Here is a 27,173-nt window from a genome sequence, read left to right on the forward strand (position 1 = left end):
GGCCTATTCCTCACGGTATCTATCCCACACTGTACCTATTCCAAACTCTATCTATTCCTCACGGTATCTATTCCTCACTCTATCTATTCCACACTGTACCTATTCCAAATTCTATCTATTCCTCACGGTATCTATTCCTACTGTACCTATTCCAAACTCTATCTATTCCTCGCTGTATCTATTCCTCACTGTATCTATTCCACACTGTACTTATTCCAAACTCTATCTATTCCTCGCTGTATCTATTCCTCACTGTATCTATTCCATACTGTATCTATTCCTCACTGTATCTATTCCTCACTGTACCTATTCCACACTGTATCTATTCCTCACTGTACCTATTCCTCACTGTATCTATTCCTCACTGTATCTATTCCACACTGTACCTATTCCACACTGTACCTATTCCTCACTGTACCTATTCCTCACTGTATCTATTCCTCACTGTACCTATTCCTCACTGTATTTATTCCTCACTGTACCTATTCCACACTGTACCTATTCCTCACTGTATCTATTCCTCACTGTACCTATTCCACAGTGTACCTATTCCTCACTGTATCTATTCCTCACTGTACCTATTCCACACTGTATCTATTCCTCACTGTACCTATTCCACACTGTACCTGTTCCACACTGTACCTATTCCACATTGTACCTATTCCTCACTGTACCTATTCCATACTATATCCATTCCTCACTGAATCTATTCCTCACTGTACCTATTCCACATTGTATCTCTTCCACACTGTACCTATTCCTCACTGTATCTATTCCTCACTGTACCTATTCCACACTGTATCTATTCCTCACTGTACCTATTCCACAGTGTACCTATTCCACATTGTATCTATTCCTCACTGTACCTATTCCACACTGTATCTATTCCTCACTGTACCTATTCCACACTGTACCTATTCCTCACTGTACCTATTCCACAGTGTACCTATTCCACATTGTATCTATTCCTCACTGTACCTATTCCACACTGTATCTATTCCTCACTGTACCTATTCCACACTGTACCTATTCCTCACTGTACCTATTCCACAGTGTACCTATTCCACATTGTATCTATTCCTCACTGTACCTATTCCACACTGTATCTATTCCTCACTGTATCTATTCCTCACTGTACCTATTCCACATTGTATCTCTTCCTCACTGTACCTATTCCACATTGTATCTGTTCCTCACTGTATCTATTCCACACTGTACCTATTCCACACTGTACCTATTCCTCACTGTACCTATTCCACACTGTATCTATTCCTCACTGTACCTATTCCACACTGTTCCTCACTGTACCTATTCCACACTGTACCTATTCCACACTGTATCTATTCCTCACTGTATCTATTCCTCACTGTACCTATTCCACATTGTATCTCTTCCTCACTGTACCTATTCCACATTGTATCTGTTCCTCACTGTATCTATTCCACACTGTACCTATTCCACACTGTACCTATTCCTCACTGTACCTATTCCACACTGTATCTATTCCTCACTGTACCTATTCCACACTGTTCCTCACTGTACCTATTCCACACTGTTCCTCACTGTACCTATTCCACACTGTACCTGTTCCACACTGTACCTATTCCTCACTGTACCTATTCCACACTGTACCTATTCCACATTGTATCTATTCCTCACTGTACCTATTCCACACTGTACCTATTCCTCACTGTACCTATTCCACAGTGTACCTATTCCACATTGTATCTATTCCTCACTGTACCTATTCCACACTGTACCTATTCCACATTGTATCTATTCCACACTGTACCTATTCCACATTGTATCTATTCCACACTGTACCTATTCCTCACTGTACCTATTCCACACTGTACCTATTCCACATTGTATCTATTCCACACTGTACCTATTCCTCACTGTACCTATTCCTCACTGTATCTATTCCACACTGTACCTATTCCACACTGTATCTATTCCACACTGTACCTATTCCACATTGTATCTATTCCTCACTGTTTCTATTCCACAGTGTATCTCTAAAAAAAATAAAATTCTCATGGCCCCTTCTTGCTCTTCTAATTCCTTTCTTGAGTTCTTTTTTGGCTTTGTATGTTCCTCTAGCCCCCATTCAATTTTACCCTCCAACTGTGCCTTTTATTTTCTTAGTGGAACATACCAGTCCTCTACTCTGTGCCATTGTTTTTTTGAGTAACACCTACGCATTAGATGTGGACCTGCCCAAACCGAGCTTTCCCAATAACTCTCCCTCGCTCCTCTCCATACCCTCACCCAGTTTAGTACTTTCCCCACAAGATCTATTCTTTTCCTCATTTATAGCTATCATCAAACTAGAAAATATGGGCTGAAGTTTTTTTTTGAAGCAATTCATCATAATTTGTTAAATTGGAGCCCAATGTACCACATCCGTTTTCCATTCTCCCCTGGACAGTCATTGTTTGTAACTAACACAATACCACACAGCGCAGCGATGTCCCATCTTGTATTTATTTTTCAATAATCCATCATCTTGCTCTCTATACTGAGAGGGATTTAACCCTTCAAAAGAACACCACTTATCCGAACTATTGCTTGCAGGAATGCTTCCTGTGACTCTTGATGGAAGAAAGTTCTGGAAAACTATCAGAGGATGCTACTATTGGGCAAATATAAAGAAAATGGAGGTCATTCACTCATAAGAGTCTAAAGTTTCATTCAAGCTGTTTATCGACTATACCTTCAGTACTGTAATTCCAAGGAAACTCTTCACCAAACACCAGATCCTGGGAGTTAACACTTACCTCTGCAAATGGATCCTTAACTTCCTAACCAACACTCTACAATCAGTAAAGATGGGCAGGAACACCTCCTCCATGATTATTCTAAAGACTGGTGTTGTACAAGGTTGCTTCCTCAGCCCTCTGCTCTGCTTCCTGTACACTCATGACTGCATGGCCAGATTCTGCTCCAACTCCTTCACTTTTTGCAAATAAAACCACCGCCGTAGGCCCTATCTCAAATAATGATGAGCTTCAGTACAGGAAGGAGATAGCAAGCTCAGAGGCATGGTGCCATGACAACAGCCATTCCCTCAATGTCAGCGAAACAGTAGGGTTGCTCATTGACTTCAGGAAGGGGGCAGGGCGTATGCTGCTAGGAGTGAGTATCACCTGTGGCCTGTCCTGGTCCAATCGTGTAGATACCATGGCCAAGAAAGTTCACCAATACTTTTGTTTTGTCAGGAGGCTAAAGAAATTTAGCATGTCCCCATCAACCATTACCACCTTTTATCAATGCATCATAGAGGTAGCCTATCCGAGTACATAACAACTTGGTATGGCAGCTGCCGAGCACATAACAAAAAACTGAAGGGAGATAAAGACACAGTTCAGCATATCATGGAAACCAGCCTTGCTTCTATTGACTCTGTCTACACCTCTCGCTACTCCAGTAAAGCAGCCAGCATAATCAAAGACCCCACCCACCCTGACACACTCTCTTCCCCACGTCCATTGGGCAGAAGATACAAAACGTGAAAGCAGACACCACCAAGTTCAAGGATAGCTTCGACCCAGCTATTATAAGACTATTGAATGGTTTCCTAATATGATAAGATGAACTCTTAACTTCACAATCTACTTCATTACAATCTGATACTTTACGCATCTCCCAACCTTGGTTATATCACGCTTGCCGAACAAAAATATCTAACCAGCTCAGTTTTAAGATTTCCAATTAATACCCAAGTCCAGTAGCTCTTTTGAGTGAGTGGATTCCAGAAACGTATCAGCTTCTGTGTGAGGCTCTGGGCTTAAGTTTGTGCTTACTTTTCTCAAACCCCCAGAAATCAATCAATTATATCAATCAATTATCTCTCTCTCTCTCCCTCCCTCCCTCCCCTCAAGCAATATTTTAAGTCGTTAATTACATAATTAGATAAATACTTAATCTCCTATAATCTTACATTGCGCTACCTAAATATACAATGCAAGAACATAAAACACGGGCAAGGGAGTTAGCTGTCCTAAGCACTCACCTGAACTAAGACTAAGAAGGAGAGTTTAATGACTCTGGGCCTGTGCTCAATGGAGTTTAGAAGAATGAGGGGGGATCTCATTGAAACCTACAGTATATTAAAAGTCCTAGACAGAGTGAGCGTGTGGAGGATGTTTCTAATAGTGGGAGAGTCTAGGATCAGAGGGCACGGCCTCAGAGTAGAATGACATCTCTTTACAACAAAGATGAATATGAATTTCTTCAGCCAGATGATGGAGAATGGATGTGGAGGTGAAGTCGTTGGGTATATTTAAAGCAGAGGTTGATAGGTTCTGGAGTAGTCACGGTGTCAAAGATGACAGGGAGAAGGCAGGAAAATCGTTTGAGAAGGGAAATAAATGGTCAAATGGTGGAGCAGACTCCATGGGCTGAATGGTTTAGTTCTGTTCCTATGTCTTATGGTCTTACAGTCATCTGGTCCTTTGAGTCTACCGAGCTTTTCATCAAACCATATCTGATGTTCTACTTCAACTCTATTTTCATGCCCTATGCACATTGCCCTTGATTACATTAACATCTAAAAACCTATCAATCTCAGCTTTGAATTCACTTAACCACTGAGCCTTCATATATGATCCTGAATTCAAGGATTCATCAGCCTGTAGGTGAAAAAATGTCTGCTGATTTGAATTCTGAATAACCTACTCTGTGTTCTTGGATGGTGGCCTTTGGTTCTGGACTCCTCAGCCAAGGGAAACATTGTCACTGCAACCAGCCTGTTAATCCCTGTAAGAGTTGTGTACTGAGATCTTCAATCATTCTTTTAAAAATTGGAGAATACTATCCCAGGCAAGAGAAAATCTGCAGATGCTGGAAATCCAAAGCAACACACACAAAGTGCTGGAGGAACTCAGCAAGCTGGGCAACTTCTATGGAAAAGGGTACGGTCAATGTTTTGGGCTGAGACCCTTGGGCAGGACTGGGGAAGAATGATGAGGAGTAGATTTAAAAGGTGGGGGAAAGAGAGAGAAAAACACAAGGTGAAAGGTGAAACCGGGAGAGGGAGGGGTGAAGTAAAGAGCTGGTAGTTGATTGGTGAAAGAACTACAGGGCTGTGAAGGGGGAATCTAATAGGAGAGGGTAGAAGGCCATGGAAGAAAGAAAAAAGGATGAGGAGCACCAGTGGTAGGCGATGGGCGGGCTGGGAGATAAGGTGAGCAAGGGAAAGGGGGATGGGGAATGGTGAAGCATTACCGGAAGTTCAAGATATCGATGTTCATGCCATCAGGTTGGAGGCTCCCCAGACGGAATATCAGGTGTTGTTCCTCCAACTTGATTGTGGCCTCATCATGACAGTAGAGGAGGCCATGGATGGACATATTGGAATGGGAATGGAAAGTGGAATTAAAATGGGTGGCCACTGGGAGATCCTGCTTCCTTGGGTGGACAGAGCGTAGGTGCTCAGTGAAGCAGTCTCCCAATCTACATCAGGTCTCACTGATATACAAGAGGCTACATCGAGAGCACTGGACACAGTTTATGACCCCAACAGATTCACAGGTGAAGTGTCACCTCACCTGGAAGGACTGTTTAGGGCCCTGAATAGTAGGGAGGGAGGAGGTATAGGGGCAGGCGTAGCACATGTTCCGCTTGCAAGGTTAAGTGCCTGGAGGGAGATCAGAGGGGAGGGACGAATGGACAAGGGAGTCGTGTAGGGTGCGGTCCCTGCGGAAAGCAGGAAGCCGGGGGGGGGGGAGAGGGGGAGGGAATGATGGGCTTGATGATACCATCCCAGTCTAATCAGTTTTTGTCATGTAGCAAAATCGCCATTGCTGCAACCAGAACAGTGAATCTTCATGCCCTCTTTCTATGGAAATTACATTCTTTCTTATGTAAAGATTTAAAATTTTATACAGTAGCCTAGATGTTGTATCATTAAAGGCCCTATGCAATTCATTAAGTTTTCTTTACTTTCAGATCGTTCTGTCCACCAGAGAAAGCAGGATCTCTCAGTGGCCACCCATTTAATTCCATGTCCCATTTCCATTCTGATATGTCTATCCACGGCCTGCTCTACTGTCAAGATGAAGCCACACTCAGGTTGGAGGAACAACACCTTATATTCCATCTGGGTGGCCTCCAGCCTGATGGCATGAACATTGACTTATCTAACTTCCATTAATGCCCCTCTCCCCTTCGTATCCCACCCTTTATTTATTTGTTTATTTATTTATTTCCCTCTCCCTCCTCCCCCCCCCCCTTTTCTCTCTGTCCCTCTCACAATAACTCCTTGCCTGCTCTCCATCTTCCTCTGGGCTCCCCTCCCTCTTTCTTTCTCCCTAGGCTTCCTGCCCCATGATCCACTCCCTTCTCCAGCCTTGTATCCCTTTTGCCAATCAACTTTCCAGCTCTTGGCTCCATCCCTCCCCCTCCTGTCTTCTCCTATCATTTTGGATCTCCCCCTCCCCCTCCTACCTTCAAATCTCTTACTATTTCTTCTTTCAGTTAGTCCTGACGAAGGGTCTCGGCCCGAAATGTCAACGGTGCTTCTTCCTATGGATGCTGTCTGGCCTGCTGCATTCCACCAGCATTTTCTGTGTGTTGCTTGGATTTCCAGCATCTGCAAATTTCCTCATGTTTGTGCTCCTTGCTTTCTGTTTATATTCAGGGCCAAAATTCCTTAAGTCAGTAGCTTAGGCTGAGAACAGGGATGCCCAGAGGAGTTGCCTTAGCTGATTGTTCCCCAACCAGTGGCATGGAGCTCAGATACTTTTCTTATCTCTTATACATCTCTTGTCACTGGCTCACTCTGTTCAACACCACACAAAAACCAGCGTTGCAAAAGCACCTTAACTTATCAAACCATCTCAAGGCATCTCACAGGCACAATATCAAAGGCAATTTCATGAGGCACATCCATGACATGAGCTTACACTGGGTAAAAGAGCGAAATTTAAAGTACTGAAGGAGGGAAGTTTAGTGAGGGAGCACAGAGCGAAGACATTTGGGGCGCTGTCTTGAATGGCAGAAAGATGGAAATTGGAGGATGGTAACAAATGAAATAGGGTTGAGGTCGTAGAGGTCTCAGGAGATCTGAGAGGACTGTGAATCTGTCAAGGGTTTCAGAGATAGAGGGGAAGCTGAGGGCATGGGGTGATGCCCCTCGGGAGGGGAAGAGAGAATGTTTGTGGAATATGGATATTTTGCTAATGCCCTGATCTTTTCAACTGTCATTATCTGCTGTGTAGATGATCTGCTCTCTTCATTACACAGCTAGAAAATGCTTGGGGATTGCCTCCAACAGGATCGAGTTTCAGAGACCCAGTGCAGAAGCTGGGACTCACAGCTTTCACCCTCCCTTCCCTGTGTCCAGCCGCCTCCCTGGAAGTGAAACACAACCCTGCCCATCATCCCTTTAAATGGATATATTTGGCCAGTGATGGGGGTGGGGGGGGGGGCGGGGAGGCCAATTCCAATTCTAGCAGTTATACAGGGCTAACATAGCACAATAAAAGTGGGAGCATCTCTCCCCATGACTCCTCCATCAAAAGGTAACAGTACAGAGAGTTCTTCCTGGGTTTGTTTCTTAAGCAGCTGACAGACAGGTAGACAAAGACTTTCAAAATTGAACAGAAGTCAGGATCAGGTTCAATCTGAAAAGACTAACAATCTAACACCGAATCTACTCCACAGGCTATTGGACCCCTCTACATCAGCCTGGTCCTGATAACAACCCCTTTCCTCACCCTTCCTTATGTCATCCAGCTTGCCCCCAACCTCTCCTTGCTTGTCACCCACCCCTTCCCCTAGGTAAGAGTTCACTGTGCGCTCAGGGCCAAGAAGTTTCTCCAGAGTTTCTGACTTCACCCTCAGGGGAAAGTAATTACCTCAGAATTTCTGACTAGATTAACGTATGGTTGGTTGACAGTCTACAATTCCAGGTCGACGTCCACCCCGTCAAATGTGTCCTTTAAAAATCGGCCAGCCTGCTTCAGCGCACTCCCCGCAGCAACCCTTGCTCCTTCGCCGTGTAACGGGGGTTCGAACGGCAGACTATCCCGTGGCTGGGTGAACTTCGGGCCGTTAGTTGGAGGCAGCCCCAGCGTCTGGTGACTCAAATTTTAAAATTTAACAAATAACTTTGATGGTATTTTCTTACCGGTCTAATCTGCTGTTGCGGGGTATATTGCCTTTTATGCCTGCCTTCGCTCTCCTGCTCACCGGGACGGGGACTAGAGCTGAATTCACTTCGAAGAGGATGACTGCTTCCTGCCTCCGCTCGGCGCTGTCACCCGCTGACGTTCAGGGCTAACAGCTTTCTCCCGGCTACTAGATCCTAATGTGTGTGCACAACATATCGGAGTCTGTAAATATTCCTCAAACCCTGATGTTTATCGACAAATTAAACATTCAGGGCAGCACCGGATTAACTATTTCGGCGCACAAAGTAGCACTGATTTAAGAATAGTAGATTACCGGCAGGCAAGTCGAAGTTTTACAGATCAAGGTAGCAGTTGTCAACTAGAAAGTACCTTTAAAAACACAAGTTCCAAGGTGATCCACGCGAGTGCTGTGAGGCGCAATTTCACTCCCAACCACGTCAGGAAATGCGAGCTGAACTGAATGAAGGTTCCGTCGGCGGCAGGGTTTAGGGAACCAGCCTGAGGAAAGAGAGGCGGAAGGGAGTGTCAGAGCCCGGTCTCAGGCACAGCCTCCGATGTGGATCGGAGGTGGGCAAGAAGCCAAGACCAGGGAGGCGCGGAGGTCTCGAAGGTTTGTGGATCTAGAGAGGTGAGGGCATGTTTGTGTGTGTTGGGGGGGGCGGGGGAGAGTGTGTGATTGCACCTCCTTTAAGTCCCCTGTCACCCAGGATTCCTTCAACCCCCGACCCCCGAAAGATGAGAGATTTCCCCTCCCGCACACATTCCCGTTCACTTCACCATTTCGGGGGCAGCTGAGAACACACGTGGTAGAGGCAGAGCGTTGCCACACAGGTCTGAAAAAAAAGTTTGCTAACGAACATTTCTTCACCTCCAGATATGCATACTGTAAATAAGTGGGGAAAACGTGAGCAGAAGTAGTGAAGTAGTGTTCATGGATTCCTAGACCGTTCAGAAATCCAATCGTAAAACGTTAAGTGTGTGTCTTCAGGCTCCTGTACCACCTCCCTGATGAAAAGAGGTTGGTGGGGGTCTTTAATGATGGATGCCGCCTTTCTGAGTCGTCGCCTTTTGAACATGCCCCAAAAGATGGCAGGGAGGCTGGTGCCCATGGAGCTGGCTGACTTTATAGCCATCTCCAGCATTCCGTGTTCTGGCCTCTCCACATTAGACGGTGATGAAACCAGTTGGAATGCTCTCCACGGTACATCTGTAGAAATGTAGTAGTCTTCGGTGACACGCCAAATCTCCTCAAACTCCTTTTGAAATATATCTGTCAGCATGCCCTCTTTGTAATTGCATCAATATGTCGGGCCCAGGATAGATCTTCAGAAATGTTGACACCCATGAACTTGAAACTGCTCCCTTTCTACTGCTGACTCCTCCATGAGGACTGTGACCCTTGATTTCCCCTTCCTTCAGTCCATAATCAATTCCTTGTTCTTACTGATGTTGGAGCAAGGTTGTTGTCGCAACTCCACTTAACCAGCTGATCTATCTCACCCCTGTATGCCTCCTGTTCACTGGTTTATTTTGTCCCCTGGTTACCAGCTTCGCTATACTTACATGATCAAAATCTTTCATTCTCGAGTGGGAGTGAGAGCTGTGTGGAGGATGCCAACATCATTTGGATATGTTGAAAGATGCATGACACATGCAGTACAGTGTTTTCCAATTTGGTGGCAAAACCAAGAAGGCTGATTATCTGATTGGTGTTATATTAGGAAAGGGGGAGGTGTAGCAAGACTTGAGTGGCCTGCATCAGTCCACGAAAGTAAGCATGCAACTGCACCAGATAGTTAGGAAGGGAAAATATATATTGGCCTTCCTGGTGAACCAGAATCAGGTTTAATATCACTGGCACATGCTGTGAAATTTGTTAACTTTACAGCAGCAGTATAATGAAATACATTATAAATAAATATAGAGAAAAACTGAACTGCAGTAAATAAATAAATAAATATATATAAAGTTAAAATTAGTAGTGCAAAAAAGCAGAAGTAAAGAAGTGTTAAGGTTGTGTTCATGGGTTCAATGTCCATTTAGAAATCGGATGGCAGAGGAGAAGAAGCTGTTCCTGGATCACTGAGTGTGTGCCTTCAGGCTTCTGTACCTCCTACCCAATGGTAACCATGAGAAGAGGGCATGCCCTGGGTGATGGGGGTGCTAAATGGTAAACGCCAGCTTCCTAAGGCACCACTCCTTGAAGATGTCTTGGCTAGTATAAATAATGAAGCAGAGTAATGTTACAAGTTTCTGCAACTTACGCAGAAACTTATGCAGTAGCCACCACCTCCACCCCCCCCCAAAGACCAGACAGTGATGCAGCCAGTCAGAATGCTCTCCACAATACATTTGTAGAGGTTTCAGTTGACAAACCAAACCTAAAGAGGAATTGAGTACAGGGGCAGGTATTTCTTACTACATGTGTACTTTAAGTATTGTGTGCAGTAGTGATGTCCTTAACTGACAGGAAGCAGATACTGAATGAATGATTGGCCATGATTATATTGAATAGTGGAGCAGGCTTGAATGGCCATAAAAAACTGAGAACGAGTAGGCCACCTGGTTTCTTCAATTCTGTCCTGCCTACATCTGATCTGTAAAGACATTATGGAGTGATATAAAGACATAGAGCAATACAGCAAAGATACAGGTCCTTTGGCCCAATCAGTCAATCACAACCATGGTGCCCATCCAGCTAGTCCAGTTTCCTGTGTTTTGTGTATTTCCCTCTGTGTTCCACCCTTTGATGTACCTATCTAAGAGCCTCTTAAATGATGTCACTGGACCTGCCTCAACCACTTCTTCTGGCAGTTCATTCCATATACTCACCATCCTCTATAAGAAAAAGTTGCCACTCAGGTCCCTTATAAACTTTCCTCTCTCATGTTAAACCTATGACCCCCGGTTTTGGCCTCCCCCACCTGGGGAGAAGGTTGTTACTTATCTATACCTTTCATAACTTTAAACATTTTGAGAAGGTCAGCCCTCATTGTTCTGCACTGCAATATATAGCCTGGCCAACCTCTCCGTATAACACCTGGCCACATCATTGTAAATCTTCTCTGCACTCTTTCCAGTTTAACTGAGCTTTTCCTATAACAGGAAGTCCAAGTGCAGCCTCACCAGTTACTTATACAACTGCAACGTTATGTCATCTCTTCTCTGCATGTTGGCAAATTCCTGGATCATTTAAAAATCTTTAATTACTCTTGTGATTTAGACTCCACAATTCTCCAGGCTCTCCATCCGCTGGAAGAAGTTCATATGCATCTTAGTTTTACATACTACTTCCTAATCTTGCAAGGAGGAGAAGATAGTGATGCGACGGCAGTGCACGCAGCCTCTCCAGTGATTGATATCTGTAATCTGTCAAGAAGGGGACCGTGCACAATTCTGATTTGATGGAGATGGACGTGAGAGTACGGAGGAACATCTGGAAAACTACTGAAATGCCCACTTCGCTGCCACTGCTACTGTGTGGTAACCGGAATCTCCGGAGCAGAAGGCCCCGAATCCTCGGCTTTGCTTGTTTCAGCGGCCGTGCTAAGTCAAAGGCACTCGGTACAGGATGGCGCTCGGGAGGCTGTATTGGAGGGGCTGGTCAGAGGCTCGAAGTTTTCGGATGGACGGACTCAGTGTCGGCTGTGGTCGGCTGCTTCCAAGGCATCGGCAAGTTGACGGTGCCTGGAGGTTTATGGCAGGGAGTTTCTCCCTTTTGCAGCCTGCTGTTGGGGACTCGGGAGTCGATCGACTTGGGACTTTGAGACTTTTTTTACTGTGCCCATGGTTTGTTCTTCATCAAGTTATGGTATTGCTTTGCACTGCTGTAACTATATGTTATAATTATGTGGTTCTGTCAGTGTTAGTCTTTGGTTTGTCCCGTTTTCTGTGATATCACTCCAGAGAAACATTGTATCATTTCTTAACGCATATATGCATTTCTAAATGACAATAAAAGAGGACTGAGTGTTCTCATAATCTAATCTAATCTAACTATATTCCTTGTTTGAGATTCTCCCATAAGTGGAACCATCACACTGCCTACCCTGTCACACTCATTACATGTGACTAGATATTGTATGTTTTATTGAGATCATCCCTCATTCTTTCTATGTTTCCTAACGTGTGTGAATCTAGAGCCAGAAGGCACAGCCTCAGAATCGAAGGACATTACTTTAGAACAGAGATGAGGAAGAACTTCTTTAGCCAGAATCTGTGGAATTCATTGCCACAGATGGCTGTGGAGGTCATACCATTGGGAGATTGATAGGTTCTTGATAAGTAAGGGGACCAAAGGTTACAGGGAGAAGGGACTGAGAGTGTTAGTAAGTCAGCCATGATGGAATGGCAGAGCAGACTTGATGGGCCAAATGGCCTAATTCTGCTCCAATGTCTTATGGTCTTATTCTTCTAAATTTCAAAGAATAGAGATCTTATTTCTTTAGCTACTTCGATGGGACAACTCCTTTTAAGCCAGGATTGTTTCCACCACCGCTTCCACTTATCCTTTCTTAATGGTGTAATAATTGTCTAAAGCTCTGGGTGCTCTATACAATTGTAATAACACTTCCCTATTTCCTAATTCAAACTCCATTACAACAAAGGCCAATATGTCACTTGTCTTCCTATCTTGTGACATAAAAGTCGTGCTTCATATCACCAAATCTTGCTCAGGTAAGAGCGAGGTTCTTCAGTTCATTTAGTGACTGAAATAATCTCCAGTGCCACAGCCAATATACAAAACGTGTTCCACAGTTGCTGATGGTTCAGAAAGGATTATGCGCGTGGGACGGGTGTGAAAGAGAATGAGAGTTTAGGGGGTGGGGGAGTTGGAATCAAGTGATGAAAAAGAAGAGGAGCGTAAGTGAGTGAGAGAAGGAGAGAGACAATATAAGAAAGCGAGGGAGTGAGAGTAGGAGCATGTGAGGCGGAAATGGAGAGAGAAAGAAAGAGGGAACAGAAAGAAAAGAATGCAGGGAGTGCAAAGCCGTCATCTTCAGTACAGTACTGAGAGAAGTGATGTCGGAGGTATAGGCTGTATCTGCACGCCTCCACAACCTCCCACCACCACCCACGATGTTTATAAATAAGACCACAACCAATATTTTGAAGAAGAACAGATGAAATCCATCTGCCATCCTGGGACAAGTATGTACCTTTAAATCACATCATTAAAAGATGTTCTGCTTAGATAATATTATTGTTTGTGGGATCTTGCTGTTTCCAAATTGACTGCCAAACTTTCAACGTGGTCATCTTCAATCTCTCATGTTGGAGGTTTCCATCTACTTCAAGAGGGCAACAATCATACCAGTGCCCAAAAAGAGCAGCCTTAGTGACTGTCGTTCAGAGGCACTCACATCTACTGTGATGAAGTGCTTTAAGAGGTTGGTCATGGCTGGAATCAACTCCTGCCAAAGCAAGGGCCAGGACTCACTACAATTTGCTTATAGCCACATTAAGTCTACAGCAGATGTAATCTCATTGGCTCCCCACTCGGCTTTGGATCACCTGGGAAATAGCAATCCCATATTAGGCTGATGTTTATTGATTACCATTCAGCATTCAACACAATCATACACTCATTTCTAATAAACAAGCTTCAAAACATGGGTCTCTGTACCTTCCTCTGCAATGGGAGCCTTGACTTCCTCACCAGTAGACCACAGTCTCCTCCTCACTGACAATCAACACTGGCACAACTCAAGGATGCATGCTTAGCCCACTGCTCTACTCCCTCTACACCCTCAACTGGGTGTAGGCACAGCTAGGCACAGCTCAAACGCCTTCTATAAATTTGCCAACCGATGAGAAGGTGTAGATGAGTGAGATAGATCAGCTGATTGAATGGTGTTGCAGCAACACCCTAGCACTCAGCGTCAATAAAACAAGGGAATTGATTGTAGAACTCAGGAAGGAGAAGTTGAGGGAACACATACCAGTCCTCATTGAGGGATCAGGAGTGGAAAGAGTAAGCAGTTTCAAATTCCTATGTGTCAACATCTCTGAGGATTATCCTGGTCCCAACATGTTGATACAATTATAAAGAAAGCACAGCAGCAGCTCTACAGTATATTTCATTAGGAGTTTGAGGAGATTTAGTATGTCACCAAAGACACATGCAAATTTCTACAGATGTACTGTGGAGAGCATTTTGACTGGTTGCATCACCGTCTGTTATGGAGGGGCTACCACACAGGATCAGAAAAAGCTGCAGAAATTTGTAAACTCAGTCACCTCCATCATGGGCACCAGCCTCCCCAGTATCGATGGCACCTTCAAAAGGCAATGTCTCAAAAAAGTGGCGTCCATCATTAAGGATTTCCCATCAGCCAGGACATGCCCTCTTCTCATTGCTACCATCTAGGAGGAGATACAGTACAGGAGTATGAAAACACATACTCAATGTTTCGGGAACAGCTTCTTCCCCTCTGCTAAGAGATTTCTGAATGGACAATGAACTCATGATCACTACCTCAGTGTTTTTTCCCTCTTGTTTTGCACTACTTATTGAATTTAATTTTCTTTTTGATATATATACTTCTTATTGTAATTTGCAGTTTATATTATAAAAATCCTCCAGGGAGGGGGAAGAAGATGGCGGCGCGACAACAGCGAGCACAGTCACTTCGGTGATGAGTATCTGTTATCTGTCAAGTAGGAGACCGTGCACAATTCTGATTTGATGGAGACAGACGTGAGAGCACAGCGGAACATCTGGAAAACTTCTAAAATGTCTGCTTTGCTACCGCTGCTACTGTGTGGTAACCGGAATCTCCGGAGCTGAAGGCCCCGAAATCCTCAGCTTTGCTTGCTTCAGCGGCCGGGGAGAGGTCGAAGGCGCTCGGCAGAGGATGGCGCTCGGGAGGCTGTATTGGAGAGGCTGCTCGGAAGCTCGGCGTTTTCGGACGGATGGACTCAGGGTCGGTTGGGGTCGGCTGCTTCCAAGGTATCGGCAAGTTGACGACTATTTTTTTTTACTGTGCCTATGGTCTGTTCTTTATCAAATTATGGTATTGCTTTGCACTACTGTAACTATATGTTATAATTATGTGGTTCTGTCAGTGTTAGTCTTTGGTCTGTCCTGTTTTCTGTGATATCACTCCGGAGAATCTTTGTATCATTTCTTAATGCATGTATGCATTTCTAAATGACAATAAAAGAGGACTGAGTGTTCTCATAATCTAATTATAATGTATTGCACTGTACTGCTGCCACAAAACAACACATTTCACAACATATGCCAGTGACATTAAACCTGATTCTGATTGGTATGCCAAGAAGTGGTGGTTAGGTGAAAGCTGCCAGAGAAAGCCTGTCTTCTTCCTAGTACACAAGTGCTACATGCTGTTTGTGGGGTCGATATTATCACTGCAGTTCAATCCTCATTATGCTTGTATAAGGAACTGATTATATCCCGGCGTTTATCTAACAGGGGTCATAACACCAGCATGGGCCATACACTGGTTTATATTTGAGAGGTTTAGTGGTTCCCTTTGATCAGCAGCTGTGCAGACTCTCTGTGCTTTTTCATCCTGTTGTAACACGCTTCAGTCTGTTTATTGGACTCTCTGCCTCAGCCACTTCAAGCTTGCAAGTCAAGAAATAACAAGATTCCCTTGAGGACTAAATGTGTCACTGTGTAAACACACATCATCTAGTTGCTTTACCAAGAAAGATCCACATTGGCCTTACAAGGAAATTCATCCCAAATCCCAGCACCAACGATTCCTCCCAAATCCCCATCTCCCCTTCTCCCCATGTCCCTCAAATCCACCAGCCCACACCTTCTCCAGGTATTTCCCAACTCCATTAACCCACCCTCTTCCCCATATCCTTTAACCTACTGGTATACTTTCTCCCTTATCCCTGTACCCCATTCCTCTGTAGAAACAACAAGAGCACTGTCCTTGAAGTGAAGAGCTGCTCTATGGCACATCCAAGGTAAACAGAGGCAACCATGTATCATGGCGGAGGAAGAGCAGCGATCCAATGTTTGACTGAAAGGATAGGGAATCCAAATAAAAACATAGAAACATAGAAAATAGGTGCAGGAGTAGGCCATTCAGCCCTTTGAGCCTGCACCGCCATTCAGTATGATCATGGCTGATCATCCAACTCAGAACCCTGTACCTGCCTTCTCTCCATACCCACTGAACCCTTTAGCCACAAGGGCCATATCTAACTCCCTCTTAAATATAGCCAATGAACTGGCCTCAACTGTTTCCTGTGGCAGAGAATTCCACAGATTCACCACTCTCTGTGTGAAGAAGTTTTTCCTCATCTTGGTCCTAAAAGGCTTCCCCTTTATCATTAAACTGTGACCCCTTGTTCTGGACTTCCCCAACATCGGGAACAATCTTCCTGCATCTAGCCTGTCCAATCCCTTTAGAATTTTATACATTTCAATAAGATCCCCCCTCAATCTTCTAAATTCCAGCGAGTATAAGCCTAGTCGATCCAGTCTTTCATCATATGAAAGTCCTGCCATCCCAGGAATCAATCTGGTGAACCTTCTTTGTACTCCCTCTATGGCAAGAATGTCTTTCCTCAGATTAGAGGACCGAAACTGCACACAATACTCCAGGTGTGGTCTCACCAAGGCCTTGTACAACTGCAGTAGTACCTCCCTGCTCCTGTACTCGAATCCTCTTGCCATGAATGCCAGCATACCATTCGCCTTTTTCACCGCCTGCTGTACCTGCATGCCCACTTTCAATGACTGGTGTACAATGACACCCAGGTCTCGTTGCACCTCCCCTTTTCCTAATCGGCCACCATTCAGATAATAATCTGTTTTCCTGTTCTTGCCACCAAAGTGGATAACCTCACGTTTATCCACATTAATCCAAAAAAATTCCATAATCCAAATTATGGAATGTTTTTAAGAAAGAGCAGCAGATGCAGAAGATTGGTTCCGGGGATGATGTTCCAGACAGTCAGGGCGCATGGTGGAGTGAGGAGCAGAGTTGGAGGCTTCAGAGACAGGGACTGGAGGAACAGAGAGTTGAAGCAGGAAAGGTGATAAGGCTGCAGGAAGGGAGCAGGAAGGCTGTGGGACAATGTTTGCTGTTCTCATCAATGCATCAATTTAGGAAAATGAAGGGACTTCTCAGGCTGAGAAAACAGAAATGCAAGGCCTAAATGTTCTTGAGAACAGACTCATAAAGTTGAAACATTACTTTTTGAAGTGACTACATTTTTTTTAGTGTCAGCAAAGTTCAATGGTAGGATTTCTGCTCAAGTCAAATAACTGAGGGGTCATATCCCATTCCTAGAAACATTGCTAACACCAGACGGTAGTAACAAGGGAATGTCCCACTTTGAAGGGGGCACTAAAAAAGAACATTGCACTCTCAGAAAGGTGGTAAGAAGAATGTGCTTCACTCTTCAGGGGACAGCATTGAGGAGGAGCAACAAAGGAGGACCGTACTGTTGGAAGGGCAGTGTTGACAAAGTGCTGCATTATCAGAAAAGCAGCAATGCTGGAGAAATGCTCCATTCAAATGGCAGTAATGATGGAGTGGTACCCTGTCAGAAGGACGTTCATTTAGATTTGACACTAAACTAATCCTTAGAGTCTTATAGAGCAGAAACAGGTCCTTTGGCTCAACCAGTCTCATTTGCCAGTGTTTAGCCCATAACCTTATAAACCTTTCTAATCCATGTACTTGTCCAACTGTCTATTACGCTGTTCAGTCTCAAGAAAATATAAAAATATCCGATAACCATCAGGGAGGAGGTTGAGAAGCCTGAAGACCCACACTAATATTTTAGGCAACACACATCAAAGTTGCTGGTGAACGCAGCAGGCCAGGCAGCATCTCTAGGAAGAGGTACAGTCGACGTTTCGGGCCAAGACCCTTCGTCAGGACTAACCGAAAGAAGAGCTAGTCGGAGATTTGAAAGTGGGAGGGGGAGGAGGATGGGGAGATCCAAAATGATAGGAGAAGACAGGAGGGGGAGGGATGGAGAATCCATGAATGTTACCTCTCTCTTCCTCTTTGGCACTATTTTTTGTAAGTTATAGTAATTTTTGTGTCTTACACTGTACTGCTGCCCCAAAACAACAAATTTCACGGCCCATGTCAGTGATAATAATCCTAATTCCGATTCTGAAGATGAGGATGGGAGTTCTCCCCTGTGACCTGAGCTCATTATTCATCCTTCAGATATTATTAATAAAGGAGATTAATGGGTAATTATCATATTGCTGTGGGATCTTACTCAATTGCTGCTTTTTGTACACTACAACAATGGAGGCAGTCAAATATTCAACAGGTCTTCTGGCGTGTGAACCCGTGAAAAGTATCTGGCCCAGATGGTATCCCTGGCTGTGTCTTTAGATCTTGCACAGATAAGCTGGCAGAGATATTTTCAGGTTTCTTTAACCCCTCCCTAATTCAACCTGAGATTCTTATCTGCTTTAACAAGACCATTATCATCTCAAAACTAAAGAAAAATAAGGTAATTTATGTTAATGACTACTGTTCAGTGGCTTTGACATCCATCATTATGAAGTTCTTCAGGAAACTGATCATGGCTCACATCAGCTCTTGTCAACCAGACAACCTTTGCCCTCTGCAATGTGCTACTGTTGAAAACAAGTCCAAGCTGGATGCCTTCTCCCTGATTCTACACTCATCTCAGGACTCCATCTACAAGTTTGCAAATGACACCGGCTTTGTGGGCTGAATCACAGATAACGATGAGGGGAGGTATAGAAAGGAGACAGAGAACCCAATTACATGGTGTCACATCAACAACCTTTTCTTCAAGATCATTGACTTCAGGAAGAGGGACAGTACACATGCTCCTGTTTATCAGATGGGCGATGAGATCAATATGGTTGAGAGTTTCAAGTTCCTAGGAGTAAGACATCACCAAAAGCTTGTCCTAGTCCGGCATGGCCATGAAAGCTCACCAGCACCTCTTCTTCCCCAGGAGGCTAAAAAAATCTGGCATGTCCCCAGTGACCCTTGCCAATTTTTATAGATGTGCCATAGAAAGCATTCTACCTGGACGCATCACGGCAAATGCTTTGATGAGACTGTAAGGAACTGCTCTGAGTTGTGGACACAGCTCAGCACATCACGGAAACCAGCCTCCCCTCCATGGATTTTGTCTACATTTCTCGCTGTCTGGGTAAAGCACAAAGCATAATCAGAGAACTCTACCCAACCCAAGCATTCTCTCTTCTCCCCCTCCCCAATCAATACAAAAGTCTGAATGCACATACCAGCAGGCACAACACCAGCTTCTATTGTACTGTTATATCGAACCCAATCTACTTTATGATTTACTCATTATGTCCTTGCACTTTATTGTCTGCCTGCTCTGCATTTTCTTTGTAAAAGTACCACCATATGTTTCTATACTATGTTTCCCTTTTACTATCTCAAGGTACTGATGTGCTAGAATGATCGCTCTGTAAAACGAAGTTTTTCACCGTATCATCGTGCAAGTGACAATAATAAGCGAATTTATCAATTTGAGTTCTAAAGCAGTTGGAGGCATTCTAATGTCATAAGAAACATGAAAGAGTTGTGAGACTTTCTCTGGCTATTTTTAGGTTTATTTTTTTGAGATTCAGAACTTGGGGGGGGAGTGGGAAATTCAAACACAAGTGGAACAGATCATATCTTCACCACTTCCTCTCGTATCAAATTGTCAACTGATAATCTCTACTACACATCACAATGTTAAAGAGGTCTGACTGCAAAACTTGCAAGTGCTGACACTTGCTGTTTATCTCTCCCAGCAGCTCCTGACTGTGGAAGGCTTATCTCTCTCACCTCCGGCTCACATTGGAGTGTGCTCAGCCCTTAATCCGCTCACTTCTGTGTAAAAACCAGGCCGATGCCTCCGGGGTGGTCCTGAGGGAATGCTGCACTCTAAAGGGGGCATTAACGAGGAACTTTATCAAAGGAACACGTCAAAGTCAGAGGAGCAGTTGTGAGGAAGCTCTGAACTGTCAGAGGTAAACTCAGTGAGGTAATGATGGTCAGAACCATGGGAAAATGTTCTGACAATGTGGCTCACCCTTACTGCTGTTCCTTCGGTAGTGCCACACTCCCTCATTTCTACCTCTTGATGATATGACACATCCTTCTTTCTGACAGTGGAACGTTCCTTTGTTGGTAATTCTTTAAATACGAGAGATCCAGTATTGATCAGTACGTGGGGCAGAGCTTGTGACACACTGCGCCGTTATGTAACTATAATACAGAGATCAGCTTGCTGATGTAGATTCTCTCCGGTCCAATTTTGCGAAGTTCTCAATTTCATTGAGAACTATTCCAAGTAAATTTGATTTATCTGAAAACAGGCATGATTTGTTCCATAAGTGGGTTTCCCTGTTGGCTGGTTAATAAACACAGTAGCTGTATCCAGCATTAATTAACTAAGGGATAGTAAACGTACCCAGACCCTTTGAGCTGTGGATAATTATCCCAAGGCAGCATGGAGAAAGGAGCGGGACATCCATCTCAAGTCTCTTCTGTAACAAAATTAGATCACGGCTGGTCTATAACTTTACATGACTAATAATCCATTCACGGCCTCGGCTGTTTCTTTCCTTCCACTACTTGTATATGACAGCACCTCCGTCAGCTAAGCGGCCTCCGACAGCTCCAGTGTGATCCACGTGCTCGGAAAGAGTTTCTCAGTGAATCTGTAAACCAACTAATGTGTCAGGAAATGGAAACTGGATTATCAAAATGCTTAAAACATACCTGATGAAGGGTTCCGGCCTAAAACGTTGACCGATCTTTTCCACTGATGCTGCCCGACCTGCTGAGTTCCTCCAGCGTGTTGTGAGTGTTGCTTTGACCCCAGCATCTGCAGATTATTTTCTGTTTAAAACATACCTTTCTTTCTCCGTCACTATATAGTGGAATGTAACTTTTATTGCCATGAATTTTAAGAGCTGCAAAGTCCAGTGTTTAATTTGCACCGTATTTTCATCTCTTGGTGATTTGCTACGAGGAGAAACTTCTGTGTTGAGATTAACCATCTTGTATTTACTCAGCCATTGCTGCTTAACCTGCTGAACATCTCTCAGTGTTTTCTGCCCAAGACTTCTGATGTCTGTAGCCTTGCAGATTTCTCCCAATCCTGCTGTAAATCATGTCTCTTTATCAGCCAGTTAACAGAAGGTATACGACAACGGGAACAGAGAATGATTAGCATGATATCTGATCAGCTATTCTTATATTTCTCCTCTTCAACTGACTGTTACGTAATCTCACTGAGTCTGCATGCTTAAACCTGAATTTGAAAGGTCGGTTGATTTTCATTCATTAATCTTGGATTACCATCCAGAAAATCAACTTGCTGCTCAAACCTACTTGAGTGGTATAATAAAACTTTAATTTAAACAGCTTTTACTCCCTAATAATTTCTTCCAATAATGTCCCTTGCTCTATTGAGATTTTTTTTAACTGACAAGGAGGAACTTTCAACATATTCAGATGGCATAGAAAGATACAAAACACTTGTATGTCCTTCAACTGGAAGCAGGTCTTTAGGATATAGAGTATACACCCAGTGTCCATTTTACTAGGTAACCTGCTTGATAATGTAAATATCTAATCAGCCAATCATGTGGCAGTGACTCAATACATAAAAGCATGCAGACGTGGTCAAGAGGTTCAGTTGTTGTTCAGACCAAACATCAGGTAGGAAAGAAATTTGACCATGGAATGATTGTTGGTGCCAGATGGAATTGTTTGAGTATCTTAAAATTGTTGATCTTCTCAGAATTTTCACACACAACAGTCTTTAGAGTTTACTGAGAATGGTGCAAGAATCAGAGTAAGTCCAGTGAACAGCAGTTCTGCTGGCAGAAATGCCTTTTTAATGAAAAAGGTCAGAGGAGAATCCCCAGTCTGGTTCAAGCTGACAGGAAGGTGACAGTAACTCAAATACCCACACATTACAACAGCAGTGTGCAGAAGAGCATCTCTGAACACACAACACATTGAATCTTGAAGTGGATGCGTTACAGCAGCAGAAAACAGTGGCCAGAGAGTGTACAATCTATTGGTGAGGGTGTACTTGCTTGTTGAATTGGTGTCAGTGTGATTTCAGTTTCCCATTGTCTTTTGGATGGGGAAGATACAGCTGTGTGTCACTTTATTCAATTCTTTAAGAAAATTACAAAGTTGGGAGCATAGTGGGACACTGATAAAAATTCCATTACTGACCTTGGGATAGGAGATGGAAGAGGTCAAGACTACCAAACCATGAACTTGGTTTTATGTTATAGAAAACAGCAAATGGTGGAAAGATTCATAAATGACAAAGGGTCATCAATCTGAAACATTAACCTGTTTCTCTTTTCATGGTGCTGCCTGAACTTGGCTCAACAGGCTGAGGTGAGAACAGGCTTAGGCAAGAACGGGCAGAGGTTCTAAGTAAGTCTCTAGTAAGTTTTTTCCTCTTCCTTTCTCTATTAGTATATGGCTAGTGCAGTGAGAATGGGGCCTGGGTTAGTAGTATGCACCGTGTGAGATGTGGGAACTCAAGCATCCATGATAACCGCATCTGCATGAAGGCATCGAGCTGCAGCTCTTTAGAGACTGTTAACAAACTGGAGCTGCATACGGGAGACTGAGGAGGTGATAGACAGGAGCCACAGAGAGATAGTCACCCCTAGGTTGCAGGAGGCAGGTACACGAGTGACTGTCAAGAGAAGAAAATGGAATAGGCAGCCAGTGTGAGTACCCCTGTGACCGTTCCCCTCAATATGAGGGAATTAAATGCAGCATCTCCAAGTTTGCGGATGACACGAAGCTGGGTGGCAGTGTTAGCAGTGAGGAGGATGCTAAGAGGATGCAGGGTGACTTGGATAGGTTGGGTGAGTGGGCAAACTCATGGCAGATGCAATTTAATGTGGATAAATGTGAAGTTATCCACTTTGGTGGCAAAAATAGGAAAACAGATTATTATCTGAATGGTGGCCAATTAGGAAAAGGGGAGGTGCAACGAGACCTGGGTGTCATTATACACCAGTCATTGAAAGTGGGCATGCAGGTACAGCAGGCGGTGAAAAAGGCGAATGGTATGCTGGCATTTATAGCGAGAGGATTCGAGTACAGGAGCAGGGAGGTACTACTGCAGTTGTACAAGGCCTTGGTGAGACCACACCTGGAGTATTGTGTGCAGTTTTGGTCCCCTAATCTGAGGAAAGACATCTTTGCCATAGAGGGAGTACAAAGAAGGTTCACCAGATTGATTCCTGGGATGGCAGGTCTTTCATATGAAGAAAGACTGGATGAACTGGGCTTGTACTCATTGGAATTTAGAAGATTGAGGGAGGATCTGATTGAAACATATAAGATCCTAAAGGGATTGGACAGGCTAGATGCGGGAAGATTGTTCCCGATGTTGGGGAGGTCCAGAACAAGGGGTCACAGTTTGAGGATAGAGGGGAAGCCTTTTAGGACCGAGATTAGGAAAAACTTCTTCACACAGAGAGTGGTGAATCTGTGGAATTCTCTGCCACAGCAAACTGTTGAGGCCAGTTCATTGGCTATGTTTAAGAGGGAGTTAGATATGGCCCTTGTGGCTAAAGGGTTCAGTGGGTATGGAGAGAAGGCAGGTACAGGGTTCTGAGTTGGATGATCAGCCATGATCATAATAAATGGCGGTGCAGGCTCGAAGGGCCGAATGGCCTACTCCTGCACCTATTTTCTATGTTTCTATGTTTCTAATAATAAGCACACTGTTTATAATACTGATGTGGGGTGGGTGGGGAAGCTGCAGTGACTGGACCTCTGACACTGATGTGGCTCTGTGGCTCAGAAGGGAAGAGCAGTGAAGAGGCATGCAGTGGTGACGGGGGATCTCATAATCAGAGGAGCAGAAAACAGCTTCTGTGGAGACACCCAGCTAGTATGTTGCCACCCACGTGTGAGGGTCACGATGTCTCTGATCAGGTCTATAGCATTATAAAGGGGAGGGTGACCAGTGACGTAGGTAGGAAAAGGGAAGCAGTCCTGAAGCTAGAATATAGGGAGTTAGGTAGAAAGCTGAAATGCAAGACCTCCAGGGTAATAATCTCTGGATTGCTGCCTGTGCCACGTGCCAGTGAGGCTAAGAATAGGATGATTTGGCAGATGAATGTGTGACTCAGGAACTGGTGTGGGGGGAGGGGCAGGGTTTCATATTTCTGCATCACTGGGATCACTTCTGGGGTAGGTGTGACCTGTGCAAGAACGATGGGTTACATCTTAACCCAAGATGGTCCAATATCCTTGCGGGCAGGATGGCTAGAGATGTTGAGGACGGTTTAGACTAACTTGGCAGGGAGATGGAAACTGGAGCAATAGTGCTAAGGATGGGGCAGTTGGTAGTGAGACTTTGAGGAAGGACTGGCAGATGACGACGGGCAAAATTGCAATCAATGAGATAAGTTGAGGCGTAACATGAGGGCAAAATCAAAAAGGGTGAAGGTGTTACAGTATACTTGAATGAACACAGTATACGGAATAAGGCAGATTAGCAGGTTTGGTCTCGCAGACATCACTGAGTTGTGGCTGAAAAATCATAGTTGGGAGCTTAACATCCAAGGATACATATCGTATCAAAAGGACAGGCAAGTAGGCAGAGGGAATGGGGTGGCTCTGTTGGTAAAAAATGAAATCAAATCTTGAGCTTAGAAAAATAGAGGGCTATGTGGTAGGGAAATTCTAGGCAATTTCTAGAGTAGGTTATATGGTCAGCACAACATTGTGGGCCGAAGGACCTGTAATATGCTGTAGATTTCTATGTTTCTATGTTTTTTATCCTTAGAAAGAGGTGACATGGAATCGGAGAACGTAGAATACTTGTTGGTAGAGTGAAGAAACTGAAAGGATGAATGGACCCTGATCGGAGTTGTACACAGGCCTCCATACAATAGCCAGCATGTGGGATGCGAATTACAATGGGAGATAGCAAAGTCATGTAAAAAGGGCAATGCTACAATAGTCATGGGGGATTTCAATCTGCAGGTAGATTGAGAAAATCAGGTTGGTGCTGGATCCCAAGAGAGGGAATTTTGTAGAATGCCAACAAGATGCCTTTTTAAAGCAGCTTGTGGTTGAGCTCAATAGGGAAAAGGCAGTTCATGTAATGAACTGGATTTGATTAGAGAGCTTAAGGTAAAGGAACCCTAAGGAAGCAGTGATCATAATATGATAGAATTCATCCTGCCATTTGGGATGGAGAAGCTAAAGTCAGATGTATCAATATTATAGTGGAGTAAAGGGAATTATAGTCACGAGAGAGAAGCTGGCCAAAGTTGATTGAAAGAGCCCACCAGCAGGGATGATGGCAGATCAGCAATGGCTGGAGTTTCTGGTTGCAATTCAAGAGGCATACGATTGATACATCCCAAAGACGAAGAAGTATTCTACAGAGGATTACGCAACCATTGCAGACAAGAGAAGTCAAAGACAGCATCAAAGCAAAAGAGAGAACATATGATATAGCAAAAACTAGAAGGGGAAATTAGAGGACTGGAAAGCTTTTAAAAATTGGCAGAGGGCAATTAAAAAGCAATAAGGAGAAACAAGATGAAACAGGAAGGTAAACTAGCCAGTAATATAAGAAGATACCAGAAGATTTTTCAGATATATGAGGGGTGATTGATAAGTTCGTGGCTTAAGGTAGAAGGAGTCAATTTTAGAAAACCTGGCATATTTATTTTTCCTTCATTTACACACTTAGTCCAGTGGTCGTGGAGCATATGGATCCCTTCTTTGTAGAAGTCGGCGTCTTGGGCCTCCAGACAGTGGTCCACAGCAAGGGTGATTGATAAGTTCATGGCCTAATGTAGAAAGAGATGAGTTATTATCTTCAAACTTTCTGCATTTTTACTTAAAGAGTTGAACTGCATGTGTATGTAACAAGAACTGTATAACTCATCTCCTTCTACCCAAGGCCACGAACTTATCAATCACCCCTCATATGAAGAGTTTCAGAATGTATATTGTATACATTTCTCTGACATTAAATGTTCCTATTGAACCTATTGAGTAAAAGCAAGGCCAGAATGGATATCGGACCTCTGGAAAATGCCACTGAAGAGTAAGTAAAGGGGAACAAAGAAATGCCAGAAAAACTTAAGTATGTTGCATTAGTCTTCACTGTGGAGAACACTAGCAGTATGCCAGAAATTGGAGAATGTCATGGGGAAGAAGTGATTGTAGTTGCTATTCCTAGGGAGAAGATGCTTGGGAAACTGAAAAGCCTGAAGGTAGATAAGTCACTTGGCCCAGATGGACTACACCCCAGGATTATGAAAGAGGTAGCTGAAGACATTGTGGAGGCATTAGTAATCAGCTTTCAAGGCCATCTTGATCTTGCAAGATGACACCAGTAACCATTGTGACTAACAGTGACGTCCTGCAGACAGTTCACAAAACTCGTTCTTCTCCTTCTTTTAAATATACTTCTTCTACTAACCTGTGTGTGACTGGAGCCTGTAACTTACATTTTGATAATGTATTTTTGGGCTGACTGAGTGACCTGGCACCTTTGCTGTCTCTGAGGGAATTCAGCACGGCTGAGAACATAGTGTGTGGCCTAATGGCAGAGTGAAAACCCATGATTGGCTCCAATACTCATCAATCTCAGCGATTAAAGTGTCAAGCAAGGTTGAAATCAATGAGGCTGAGAGCTGGAAGGTGTCTACCTTTCAGCGGTGTCTGCCTGTCTTTGACCAGACACCCTCCCCCTCTCGCTCGTTGCTGCCGGAGGAAGGTGCAGGAGTCTTGGGTCTTGGGCAAGGTTTGACTGGCACACGTCGTGGATCGTACTCATTTTTAGAGGACTCTGCAGTTCATGTTATGTGCTTTTGCTTTCTGGTTACTCCTTTCTTTATTGATATTTTGCGCCATTTGATTGGGCCACTTTGACGCGGACTGGTTCTGCGGCCTGCAGTCAATGAATGACTCGGCGCTAAACTGAACTGAACAGAATATTACGTTACATTCTTGGACTGTTGCAAAGACTCGTCCATTTGACATTTAATTTTTTTTCCAC

General features: G+C 44.0%; 1 protein-coding gene and 1 long non-coding RNA gene across 5 annotated transcripts in view; one reads left to right on the forward strand and one right to left on the reverse strand.

The window, feature by feature from the left end:
- Positions 1-8,644, reverse strand: part of LOC134337366 (3',5'-cyclic-AMP phosphodiesterase 4C-like) — a 285,269-nt gene extending 276,625 nt beyond the window's left edge. The window contains exons 1-2 of one of the 4 annotated variants that reach the window (XM_063032306.1): positions 8,508-8,609; positions 8,135-8,311 (exon numbers count right to left, since the gene is read on the reverse strand). The gene's annotated coding sequence lies outside the window, so the exon portion shown is untranslated. Of the gene's footprint in view, positions 1-8,134; positions 8,312-8,507 lie in introns of those variants that run through there. The other 3 variants (XM_063032307.1, XM_063032308.1, XM_063032310.1) reach the window with 3 other exon arrangements.
- Positions 8,645-8,655: 11 nt separating this feature from the next.
- Positions 8,656-27,173, forward strand: part of LOC134337367 (uncharacterized) — a 41,566-nt gene continuing 23,048 nt past the window's right edge. The window contains exon 1 of the long non-coding RNA XR_010015974.1: positions 8,656-8,766. This is a non-coding gene — a long non-coding RNA (uncharacterized LOC134337367). The remainder of the gene's footprint in view (positions 8,767-27,173) is intronic.

The sequence above is a fragment of the Mobula hypostoma genome, chromosome 24 (genome assembly GCF_963921235.1).
Source record: "Mobula hypostoma chromosome 24, sMobHyp1.1, whole genome shotgun sequence".
Classification (NCBI taxonomy): domain Eukaryota; kingdom Metazoa; phylum Chordata; class Chondrichthyes; order Myliobatiformes; family Myliobatidae; genus Mobula; species Mobula hypostoma.